The following is a 13,467-nucleotide window of genomic DNA, read 5'->3' as shown; positions in this document are numbered from 1 at the left end:
AGAAGAGTCTCACAAACAATGGGAAGACAAAGAAACAACCCCAAATGAAAGGAAAGGAGGAAGCCTCAGAAAGAATGCTAACTGAAAAAGAGACAAATCAACTATCAGATACTGAATTCAAAGCAATGGTTATCAGGAAGCTCACTGAGCTCACAGCGAACTACCAGAAACTACACGGAAACTACAATGAACTCACTGCAAACTATATCAACATGAAAAAGGAAATAGAAACTATCAACAAGGGCCAAGAGGAAATGAATACAATTTCTGAACTGAAGAACACAGTAGAAGGAATCAAAAGCACACTTCATGAAGCAGAGGATTGGATCAGCAAGCTGGATGATAAAGTAGAAAAAAACACCGAGAAAGAGCAAGAAAAGGAAAAGAGGATCAGAAAAAATGAAGAGGGATTAAGGGAAATGCAGGAAAACACAATAATATCCATATCACAGGGCTACCAGAAGGAGAAGAAGAAGACCAAGGGGTAGAAAACCTGTTTGAAAAAGTAATGATGGAAAATTTCCCTAACCTGAGGAGAGAAAAAGTCACCCAAATCCCGGAAACACAGCGAGTCACAAGCAAGAGGAACCCAAAGAGGCCCACTGCAAGACACATCATAATTAAAATGGCAAAATTCCAAGACAAAGAGAGGATCTTAAAGGCAGCAAGGGAGAAACACGAAGTAACATAAAAGGGAGCCCCAATAAGGTTAGCAACTGACTTCTCAATGGAAACGCTCCAAGCCAGAAGAGAATGGCAAAAAATATTCCAAGTAATGAGAACCACAGGCCTGCAACCAAGATTACTTTACCCAGCAAGGCTCTCAATCAAGATAGAGGTTAAATAAGGAGTTTCCTAGACAAAAGAAATCTAAAAGAATACATCTCCACCAAACCAGCTCTGCAAGAGATGCTAAAGGGACTACTTTAAAGAAAGGAAGGAAAAGAGAAAGAGAGAGGAACAAAGGTATGAAAAAATGGCAATAAATATCTACCTATCGATAATAACCTTAAACGTAAATGGATTAAATGCTCCAATCAAAAGATATAGAATGGCTGAATGGATAAGAAAACATGATCCACACATATGCTGCCTACAAGAGACCCATCTCAGGACAAAAGACTTACACAGACTGAAAGTGAAGAGCTGGAAATAAATATTCCAAGCAAATGGACAGGAAAAACAAGCAGGGGTAGCAATACTCATATCAGACAAAATAGACTTCAAAAGCAGGGCCATAAAGGGAGACCCAGAAGGTCACTACATAATACTCAAAGGAAGAATCCACCAAGAAGACATAAACATTGTAAATACATATGCACCCAACATAGGAGCAACCAAATGCAAAAAGAAAATCTTGGAGGACTTCAAGAAAGATATTGACAGCAACACAATTATAGTAGGGGACTTTACATCCCACTGTCAAAAACAGACGGATATTCCCAACAAAATATTAAGAAGGATATTGTGTCACTTAACAATACTCTAGATGAAAAAGACTTAACTGAAATATATAAAGTTTTTCATGCCAAAGAAGCAAAATACACATTCATTTCAAGTGTACATGGAACTTTTTCAAAGACAGACCACATGATAGGACACAAAGCAAGCCTCAACAACTTCAAGAAAATTGAAATCATATCAAGCATTTTCTCTGACCACAAGGGACTGAAACTACAAACCAACCCCAAAGGAAAAAACCCAAAACACTCAAAATCATGGAGACTGAGTAGCATGCTATGAAACAATGAATGGGTCAAGAACGAGATTAGGGAAGAAATCAAAACTCCACTCCAGGAAGACAAACAACCCAATTAAAAAATTTGGCAAAGGACTTGAACAGACACTTCTCCAAGGAAGACATACAGAGGGCCCAGAGACATATGAAAAGATGCTCAGCATCACTAGCCATCAGAGAGATGCAAATTAAAACCACAATGAGGTACCATCTCACACCAGTTACAGTGGCCAACATAAACAAATCCACAAACAAATGTTGGAGAGGATGCAGAGAAAAGGGAACCCTAGTGCACTGTTGGTGGGAATTCAGACTGGTGCAGCCACTGTGGAAAACAATATGGAATTACCTCAGAAAGCTAAAAATGGAACTGCCTTTTGACCTGGCAATTCCCCTGCTGGGATTATACCCTAAGGACCCTGAAACACCCATCCAAAAGAACCTATGCAACCCAATGTTCATAGCAGCACAATTTACAATAGCCAAATGTTGGAAGCAACCTAAGTGCCCATCAGCAAATGAGTGGATAAAAAAAATACATTTACACAGTGGTATATTTACACAGTGGAATTCTATGCAGCAGAGAGAAAGAAGGAGCTTATACCCTTTGCAACAGCATGGATGGAACTGGAAAGCTTTATGCTAAGTGAAATAAGCCAGGAAGTGAGGGACAAATACCATATGATCTCACCTTTAACTGGAACATAATCAATAGAAGAAAAAACCAAACAAAATATAACCAGAGACATTGAAGTTAAGAACAATCTAACAATAGCCAGAGGGCAGTGGGGAGGGGATAGTGGGGAGAGGGGTCTATAGGAACTACTATAAAGGACACATGTACAAAATCAAGGAGGAGGGTGGAGGTGGGGGAGGAATTGGGTTCAGCTGGGGTGGGATGGAGCGATGGGGAGATAAGGCATACAACTGTAATTGAATAACAATAAAAATTTTTTTAAATAAATAAATAAATAAATAAAATAAGAAAGAAAACCCATACAAACAGAAGGAAGAGCAACCCTATAGCACTAGACAAAGGGATCAAAAGACTGCACCACTGAGTCCCATAGAACTCTTAACACCGAAGTGCAACCCACAAAGACGGGTAGGCAAAGCAGAGCACCCTGAGATGCACAGACATAAAAAATGAGTAACTTTTTAGTTACTCCTTAAATGGGGAGACAAAGAAATAACCCATAATCGAAAGGAATGGAAGAATACCCAGTAAAAGAGCTAAATGAAATAGAGGGAAGTAATCTATCAAACATATAATTCAAATAAATGGGTGAAGGATTCTCAAGAAACTCACTGACAACTATAATGATGTCAGGGTGAATTATGGCAGCATAGAAAAAAAAAAAGAAACTACAAAAAAAAACCAGGAATAAATGAAGAATACAATATCTGAAATAAAATAATGTAATAGAAGGAATTAACAGCCTGCTGGATGAAGTAGAGGAGGGAATTAGTGAGCTGTAAGACAAGTTTGTAAGAAATACCTAGGTAGAGCAACAGCATGAAAAAAGACTCCAAAACTATTAGGATATCTTAAGGGAGCTCCAGGACAAATGAAACAAACAAAAAAAAATATTCAAATCATAGGAATACCAGACAGAGAAGAACAGGAGCAACGCACATGTTACATGAAGCAATATTTTCATCGATATGTCCCCCAAAGCAAGGTACATAAAACAAAGGATAAACAAATAGGACTCCCTAAAATTAAAAAGCTTTCACATGGTTAAAGAAAACATCAGCAAAATAAAAAGGGAATCAAAGATATGGCAAAATATATTTCTGAATAATATATAGGACTAGAGTTTAATCTACAAAATCTATAAAGAACTACCATGACTCCATTACAGGAAGAAAAATGACCCAATATAGAAATGGACCTGAACAGACACTTTTCCAAGGATGACAACAGAGCACAAAGTGATGTGTGAAAGGATGCTCAGCATCACTAGCAATCAGAGAGATACAAATTAAAACCACAGTGAGGTACCACTTCACACCTGTCTGAATGGTCATCATAAACAAATAAACAAACAAGTGCTGAAGAGGTTGTGGAGAAAAGGGAACCCTAGTACACTCTTGGTGGCAATGCAGATGGTATAGCCACTATAGAAAACAGTATGGAATTATCTCACAAAAATAAAAATGGAACTGCCTTTTCACCAGGCAATTCCACTGCTGGGATTATAACCTAAGAATCCCAAAACACCAATTCAAAAGAACCTATGCATCCCAATATTCATAGCAGTCAATTTATAATAGCCAAGTGCTGGAAGCAACTTAAGTGCCCATCAGTAAATGAGTGGATAAAAAAACTTCAATACAAGGGACTGGAAATAGAAACGAACACCAAGGAAAAAAACCCCAAAACATTCAAAATCATGCAGATTGAATACTATGCTATTAAAGAATAAATAGGTCAAGAATGAGATTAGGGAAGAAATCAAAAAGTTTCTGGAAACAAATGAAAATGAACTCACGACAACACAAAACTTATGGGACACAGTGAAGGCAATCCTGAGAGGGAAGTTCATAGCAATACAGGCCTACCTAAAAAAGATCCAAACATTTCAAACAAACAACCAAACCCTACACCTACAAGAACTCAAGGAACAACAACAAAGACAGCCCAGAGCAAGTAGAAGGAAGGAAATAACCAAGATCAGAGCAGAGTTAAATAACTTAGAGACTAAAAGCACAATTATAAGGATCAATTATCCAGGAGCTGCTTCTTTGAAAAGATAAACAAAATTGACAACTTTTTAAGCAGGCTCATCAAGGAAAAAAAGAGAGAGGATCCAAATAAACACAATTAGAAATGAAAGAGGAGAGATTACAACTGATACCAAAGAAATACAAAGGATTGTAAGAAATTACTATGAAGAACTGTATGCCAAGAAATTTGAAAACCTAGGTGAAATGGACACATTTCCAGAAAAATATAATCTTCCAAAACTGAATGAAGAAGAAGCAGAAAACCTGAACAGACCAATAACAGCAGACGAAATTGAAGCAGTCATCAAAAAACTCCCAACACACAAAAGCCCTGGACCAGATGGTTTCACAGGAGAATTCTACAAAGCATTTAAGGAAGAGCTAACCCCTATCCTCCACACACTATTCCAAAAAATCCAAAATGATGGAAGATACTCAAACTCTTTTTATGAAGCCAGGATCATCCTAATCCTAAAACCAGATAAAGACACAACAAAGAAAGAAAACATCAAGCCAATATCACTGATGAACATAGATGCTAAAATCCTCAACAAAATATTGGCAAACCACATGCAGCAATACATTAAGAAGATCACACACCATGACCAAGTGGGATTCATCCCAGGGATGCAAGGATGGTACATTATTTGCAAATCAATAAACATAATACACCACATAAACAAAACAAATAACAAAAATTGCATGATCATATCAATAGATGTGGAAAAAGCATTCAATAAGGTACAGCACCCATTTATGATAAAAAATACTCAGCAAAGTGGGAATAGAAGGAGCATTCCTCAACATAATAAAGGACATATATGAGAGACCTACAGTCAACATCATACTCATTGGGCTAAAACTAAAATCTTTCCCACTAAGATCAGGAAAAAGACAAGGTTCTCCACCTTCACCATTCTATTCAACATAGTATTGGAAGTTTTAGCGACAGCAATCAGACAAGAAAAGGAAATAAAAGGCATCCACATGGGAAAGGAGAAAAAAAATTATCATTGTTTGTAGATGACATGATAGTGTACATAGAAAATCCTATAGACCCTGCCAAAAAACTGCTCAACCTAATAAATGAATTTGGCAAAACAGTGGGATACAAAGTCAATATCCAGAAATCAAAGGCATTTTTGTATACCAACAATGAAACATTAGAAGCAGAAATCAGGAGAAAAAATCCCATTTGATATAGCAACAAGAAAAGTAAGTACCTAGGAATAAACCTAACCAAGGAGGTAAAAGACCTGTACTCAGAAAACTACACAACACTGAAGAAAGAAATTAAGGAAGACACAAACAAATGGAAACATACACTGTGTTCATGGATCAGAAGAATTGACATTATCAAAATGTCCATACTAACCAAAGCAGTTAATAGATTCATTGCAACACCTATTAAGTAGAAATGACATATTTCACAGATATAGAACAAACACTTCAAAAATTTATATGGAACCATAAACAACCCTGAATAGCTGCTGCAATTTTGAGAAAGAAGAACAAAGTAGAAGGGATCACAATACCTGATACCAAGCTGTATTACAAGGCCACTCTGATCAAAACAGCCTGGTAATGGCATATCAACAGACAGATAGACCAATGGAACAGAACAGAGAGTCCAGAAATAAACCCAAGTCTCTAGGGTCAATTAATTTTTGACAAAGGGGTCAGCAGCATAAAATGGAATAAAAATAGCCTCTTCATCAAATGGTGTTGGGAGAGCTGGACGGCTACATGCAAAAAAAATGAAACTCGGAGGAACCAAGATGGCAGCGTAGGTAGACACACTGCCCCTCCTCGCACAACCAGAACTGACAGAGAATCGAACAGCAAGGGGGACCGACACCGAGGAAATAGAAAAATAAACATGCATCCAGACTGGTAGGAGGGGCGGAGACGGGCACTGGGGTGGAGAGGACTCACGTGGCTGTGGCGGGACTGAGACTGGCGGAGTGTGGGACAAATCGCACAGGCAGTGCAAGCACTAGCAGACCCTGCGGCCCCACATTTGCACAGATAAACCCAGAGGGCCGGACTCAGAGTGGTGGAGAGCGGGGCAGGCAGAGTGGCGGGTAGCACCCTGCGGCACCACATTCGTCCACAGATAAACCAGAGGAACGTCAGGCAGCGAAGCAGACCGCGTAACCCAGGGCTCCAGCTCGGGGAAATAAAGCCTCAAGCCTGTGATTGAAAGTGCCCCTGGGGGTTGGGGCGGCAGCAGGAGAGACTCCCAGCCTCACAGGAGAGGTTGTTGGAGAGACCCACAGGGGCCTAGAGCGTGCACAAGCCCACCCACTCGGGAACCAGCACCAGAGTGGCCCAGTTTGATTGTGGGTAGCGGAGTGAAAGATTGAAATCCGGAGGAGAGTGAGGCGGGCGCCATTGCTCCCACTCGGCCCCTCCCCCACGTACAGCATCACAGCGCAGCGACCAGCATTACCCCACCCTGGTGAACACCTAAGGCTCCACCCCTTAAAGTAACAGATGCACCAAGACAAACAAACAAAAAAACTGGCCCAAATGACAGAACACTTCAAAGCTCCAGAAAAAATACAACTAAGCGACGAAGAGATAGCCAACCTATCGGATGCACAGTTCAAAGCACTGGTTATCAATATGCTCACAAACTTGGTTGAATCTGTTCGAAAAACAGATGAAAAAATGAAGCCTATGCTAAGAGAAACAAAGGAAAATGTACAGGGAACCAATAGTGATGAGAAGGAAACTGGGACTCAAATCGATGGTATGGACCAGAAGGAAGAAAGGAACATCCAACCAGAAAAGAATGAGGAAACAAGAACTTGGAAAAATGAGGAGAGGCTCAGGAACCTCCAGGACACCTTGAAACATTCCAAAATCCGAATTATAGGGGTGCCAGAAGGAGAAGAGGAAGAACAAAAAATTGAAAACTTATTTGAACAAATAATGGAGAACTTCCCCAATCTGGCAAAGGAAATAGACTTCCGGGAAGTCCAGGAAGCTCAGAGAGTCCCAAACAAGTTGGACCCAAGGAGGAACACAACAAGGCACATCATCATTACATTACCCAAGATTAAACGCAAGGACCTACATCCAAGATTACTGTATCCAGCAAAGCTATCATTTAGAATGGAAGGGAAGATAAAGTGCTTCTCAGATAAGGTCAAGTAAAAGAAGCTCATCATCACCAAGCCCTTATTATATGAAATGTTAAAGGGAGTTACCTAAGAAAAAGAAGATCAAAAATAGGAACAGTAAAAATGACAGCAAACTCACAGTTATTAACGGCCACACATAAAACAAAAACGAGAGCAAACTAGGCAAACAACTAGAACATGAGGGTTGTCAATAAGGGAGAGGGAGGGGGACGGGGGGTAAAGGTACAGAGAATAAGTAGCATAGATGATAGGTGGAAAATAGACAGGGGGAGGGTAAAAATAGTGTAGGAAATGTAGAAGCCAAAGAACTTATAAGTATGACCCATGGACATGAACTATGGGGGGGGGGGGTGTGAGAGGGAGGGGGGTGGGCAGGATGGAGTGGAGTGGGGGGGAAATGGGACAACTGTTATAGCATAATCAATAAATATATTTAAAAAAAATGAAACTCGATCACCAACTTACACCATACACAAAAATAAATTCAAGGTGGATAAAAGACATAAATATAAGTCGTGACACCATAAAAGTCCTAGAGGAAAACACAGGCAGGAAAATCTCAGATATCTCACACAGCAGTATTTTCACTGATATGTCCCCTAGAGCAAGGGACATAAAGGAAAGAATGAACAAATGGGATCTCATCAAAATAAAAAGCTTCTGCATGGCTAAAGAAAATAGTATTAAAGTAAAAAAAGAACCAACTTTTTTGTTGGTATGGGGAAACATATTTGCCAATTATACCTCAGAGAAGGGTTTAATCTCCAAAATATATAAAGAACTCACATGACTCCACTCTAACAAGACAAGGAACCCAATTAAAAAATGGGCAAAGGACTTGGACTGACACTTCTCCAAGAAGGACATACAGAGGATCCAGAGACATATGAAAAGATCCTCAGTATCGCTAGCTATCAGAGAGAGGCAAATTAAAACCACATGAGATACCACCTCACACCATTGAGAATGGCCATCATAAAGGAAGCAACAAACAACAACTGTTGGAGAGGTTGTGGAGAAAAGGGAACCCTAATGCACTGTTGGTGGGATTGCAGACTGATGCAACCACTATGGAAAACAGTATGGAATTTCCTCAGAAAACAAGAAATGGAACTGCTTCTTGACCCGGCGATTCCACTGCTAGGATTATATCCTAAAAATCCTGAAACACCAATCCAAAAGAACCTATGCACTCCAATGTTGATAGCAGAACAATTTACAATAGCCAAGTACTGGAAGAAACCTAAATGCCCATCAGTAAATGAATGGATCAAAAAACTGTGGTACATTTACACAGTGGAATTCTATGCAGCAGAAAGAAAGAGCTCCTAGTCTTTACAATGGCATGAATGGAATGGGAGAGCATCATGCTAAGTGAAATAAGCCAGGTGGTGAAAGACAAATACCATGTGATCTCACCTTTAACAGGAACCTAATCAACAAAACAAACAAACAAGCAAATGTAATCAAAGACACTGACATTGAGAACAGGCTGACAGTGACCAGAGGGGAGAGGGCAGGGAATTTCAGGGGAAAAGGGTGAAGGGTTTGTAGGAACTATTATAGAGGACACGTGGACAATAACCAGGTGGGGGTGGAAATGGGAGGGAGGTGGGGAGGGCTGGGGGTTGGGCTGGGGTAGGTGGAAAAGGCCGAAAACTGTACTTGAACAACAATAATTTTTTTTTTAAACTTTGGTACATTTACAAAATGGAGTACTACGAAGCAGAAAGAAAGAAGGAGCTCCTATCTTTTGCAACAGCATGGATGGAACTGGAGAGCATTATGCTAAGTGAAGCAAGCCAGGCGGTGAAAGGCAAATACCATAGTTCTCACCTATTAGCAGAACCTAATTTAAAAAAAAGAAGAAGAAGCAGCAAGCAAAATATAACCAAAGACATTGAAATAAAGAACAAACTAACAGTAACTGGAGGGGAGAAGGGAGGAGAAAATGGGGGAAAGAAAGGGAAATGTGATCAAGGAACATGTATAATGGACCCATGGACAAAGACAAAGAAGGGAGGGACAAGTGTGGGAGGTTGGGGTGGGTGGTGTGGGAGAATGTGGATGGCAGGAAAATGGAGAAAACTGTACTTAACAAGAAAAAAATGGCAAAAAGAAAAAAAGGAGCAAGGGATAGAACACCCATCTGAAAAATTAAAGACTGAAAATTTCCCTAAAGACTGAAAATTTCCCTTTGGAAAGAGGAAAAACCATGAAAGTTCAGGAAGCACAGATGATCCAAATTAAGATGAGCAGAAAGTGACCTACTCCAAGATGCATCATAATTAAAATGCCAAATTACAAAGACAAAGAGAGAATATTAAAATCACCAAGGGAGAAACAGATAGTAACCTACAAGTAAGCTGTGATAAGTCTAGCAGCAGACTTCTCAACAAAAACACTAGAAGCCAGAAGGGAATAGCAAGAAAAAAATCCAATTAATGAAAAGCAAAGGCCTTCAACCAAGACTACTCTACCCAGTAAGGCTGTCATTTAAAATGGAAGGAGAAATAGGGAGTTTCCCAGACAAATCAAGGATAAAAGAATACACCTTCATCAAACCAGCATTGCAAGACATGGTAAAGGTATTGCTTAGGAAGATTAAGGTATACAGTGAGAGAGGAACACACGTACAAAAGTAAAAATGTCAATAAATACCTTTCAGTAGTAACATTAGATGTAAATGGATTAAATGCTTCAATCAAAAGACATAGGATAGCTGAATGGATAAGAAAACATGACCCACATATATGCTGCCTACAGGAGACCCACATCAGAACAAAAGACCTACACAGACAGAACTGCAGGGTTGGAAAAAAATATTCCAAGGTAATTGACAGGAAAAAAAAGCCAGTGTAGCAATATCTTTATCAGACAAAATCTATTTCAAAACAAAGGCCATAAAAAGAGACACTGAAGGACACTTAATAATACTGAAGGGAAGAATCCATCAAGAAGACATAAACATTGTAAATATATATATGCACCCAACATAGGAGCACCCAAATATATAAGGAAAATCTTGGAGGACTTCAAGAAACATAGACAGCACCACACTTACAGCGGGTGATTTTAACACGGCACTGTGAACAATGGACAGATCTACCAAACAAAGAATTAACAAGGATGTTGTGCCATTGAATGACTCTCTAGATGAAATGGACTTAACTGATATATATGGTATCTCTCATGCCAGAGAAGCAAAATATACATTCTTTTGAAATGCACATGTAACATTTTAAAGATAGACCACATGATAGGATAAAAAGCAAGCCTCAACAAATACAAGAAAATTGAAATCCTATCAAGCATTTTCTCAGAGCACAATGGCTTGATACCAGAAACCAACCTCTATGAAAAAACTCCAAAACAGTCAAATATATACAGACTGAATAACATGTTATTAAACAATGAATAGGTAATCAATGAGATCAAACACGTTATCAAAAAGTTTCTAGAAACAAACAAAAATGAACACAGTACAACCCAAAACCTATGGGACACAGCACAGGCAGTCCTGAGAGGGAATTTCATAGCAATACAGGCCTACCTAAAAAAGTTAGAAACATTTCAAATAAACAACCTTACTTGGCATCTAAAAAACTAGGGGCCAACAACAAACAAAGTCCAGAGTGAGTAGAAGGAAGGAAATAATTAAGAACACAGCAGAATTCAGTAACATTGAGACTAAAAGAACAACCCAGAGGATCAATAAATCCAGGAGCTGCTACTTGGAAAAGATAAACAAAATCAACAAGCCTTTAACCAGATTCACCAAGAAAAAAAAAAAAAAAAAAAAAAAAAGATGACTCTAAAAGACCCAGAAGAGAAAGAGGCGAAATTACAACCCATACAACATAAATACAAAAGATCATAGAAAGTCCTACAAACAACTTTATGCCAAGAAATTTGAAAACCTGGGTGAAAAGGACAAATTTATAGAAACATATAATCCTCCAAACTGAGTCCAGAAAAGAGCAGAAAGTCTGAATAGACCGATATCAACTAGTGAAATTGAAGCAGTAACCAAAAAATTCCAAGCACACAAAAGCCCTGGGCCAGGGGAATTTTACCATATATTTAGAGAAGAGCTAACCCTGATACTTCTCAAACTATTCCAAAAAATCCAAGCAGATGGAAGACTCCCAAATCCTTTTTATGAGGCCAGTATTATTCTAATCCCAAAACCAGACAAAGACACAACAAAGAAAGAAATCTATAGGCCAATATTGATGCTAAACATATTCGCTAAAATCCGCAATAAAATATTGGCAAACTGGATCCAGTAATATATTAAAAATATCATACACCATGATCAAGTGGGATTCATCCCACAGACGCAAAGATGGTACAATATATGCAAATCAATAAGTGTAATACACCACATAAACCAAATGAAAGACAAAAATCACAGGATCATAGCAATAGATGTTGAAAAAGCATTTGATAAAGTATAGCACCCATTTATAATAAAACCACTAAGCAAAGTGGAAATAGAAGCAGTATACCTCAACATAATAAAGAGCATATACAAGAAACATACAGCCCACATCATACTTATGGGCAAAACCTAAAAGGTTTCCCACTAAGATGGGCACCATCTTAGAAAGGGTGTCCACTTTCACCACTGCTATTCAACAAATCTTTGGAAGCTCTAGCCACAATAAGCAGACAAGAAAGAGAAATAAAAGGCATCCAAATTGGAAAAGAGGAAACGAAACTGTTATTGTTTGCAGATGACATCATAGTGAACACAGAAAACCCTATGGATTCCACCTAAAAACTACTCCATCTATGAGTGAATTTTGCAAGCAGTGGTATACAAACTCAATACTCAGAAATTGAAGGCATTTTTGTACACCAACAAGGAAATATCAGAAGCAGAAATTAGGGAGGGAAATCCCATTTACTATAGCAACAAGAAAAATAAAATACTTAGGAGTAAATTTAGCCAAGGAGGTACAAGAAATGAACTCAAACTACAGAACACTGAAGAAAAAATTAAGGAAGACACAAATAAATGGAAGCATATATCACGTTCATGGATTGGAAGATTTAACATCATTAAAATGTCCATAACATCTAAAGCAATTAAAGATTAAATGCATTCCCTATCAAAATACCGATGACATATTTCACAGATATAGAATAAACATTCCAAAAATTTATATGAACCATAAACAATCCCAAATATCCTCAACAAATTTGAGAAAGTAGAATAAAATAGGAGGGATCACAATACCTAAAAACAAACTGTAAGGCCACTATAATCCAAAAAGTCTGGTACTGGCATAAGAACAGACATATAGATCAAAGGAACAGCATAGAGAGCCCGGAAATAAACCCAGGTCAATAGAGTCAATTAACATTCAGCAAATGGGGCAGAAGCATAAAATGGAGTAAAAATATCCTCTTCAACAAGTGGTGTTCGGAGATCTGGACAGCTACATGCAAAACAAAAAAATGAAACTCAACCACCAACTTAAACCGTACACAAAAATAAACTCAGGATGGATAAAAGATTAAATATAAGCCATGACACAATAAAACTCCTAGAGGAGAACAAAGGCAGGAAAATATCAAATATTCCACATGGCAAATTTTCACTGACATATCCCCTAGAGCAAGGAACATAAAGGAAAGAATAATCAAATGGGACTTCATCAAAATGAAAAGCTTCTGCATGGCTAAAGAAAACATCAACAAAATAAAAAGGGAACCAACCGTATGGGAAAATATACTTACAAATGATGCCTAGCACAAGGGTTAGATCTCCAAAATATATAAGAACTCGCTTGAGTCCACTCCAGGAAGACAAAGAACCCAAATGAAAAATGGGCAAAGGAC

Source organism: Desmodus rotundus, chromosome 2 (genome assembly GCF_022682495.2).
Source record: "Desmodus rotundus isolate HL8 chromosome 2, HLdesRot8A.1, whole genome shotgun sequence".
Classification (NCBI taxonomy): Eukaryota; Metazoa; Chordata; class Mammalia; order Chiroptera; family Phyllostomidae; genus Desmodus; species Desmodus rotundus.
This window is presented reverse-complemented; position numbering follows the sequence as displayed.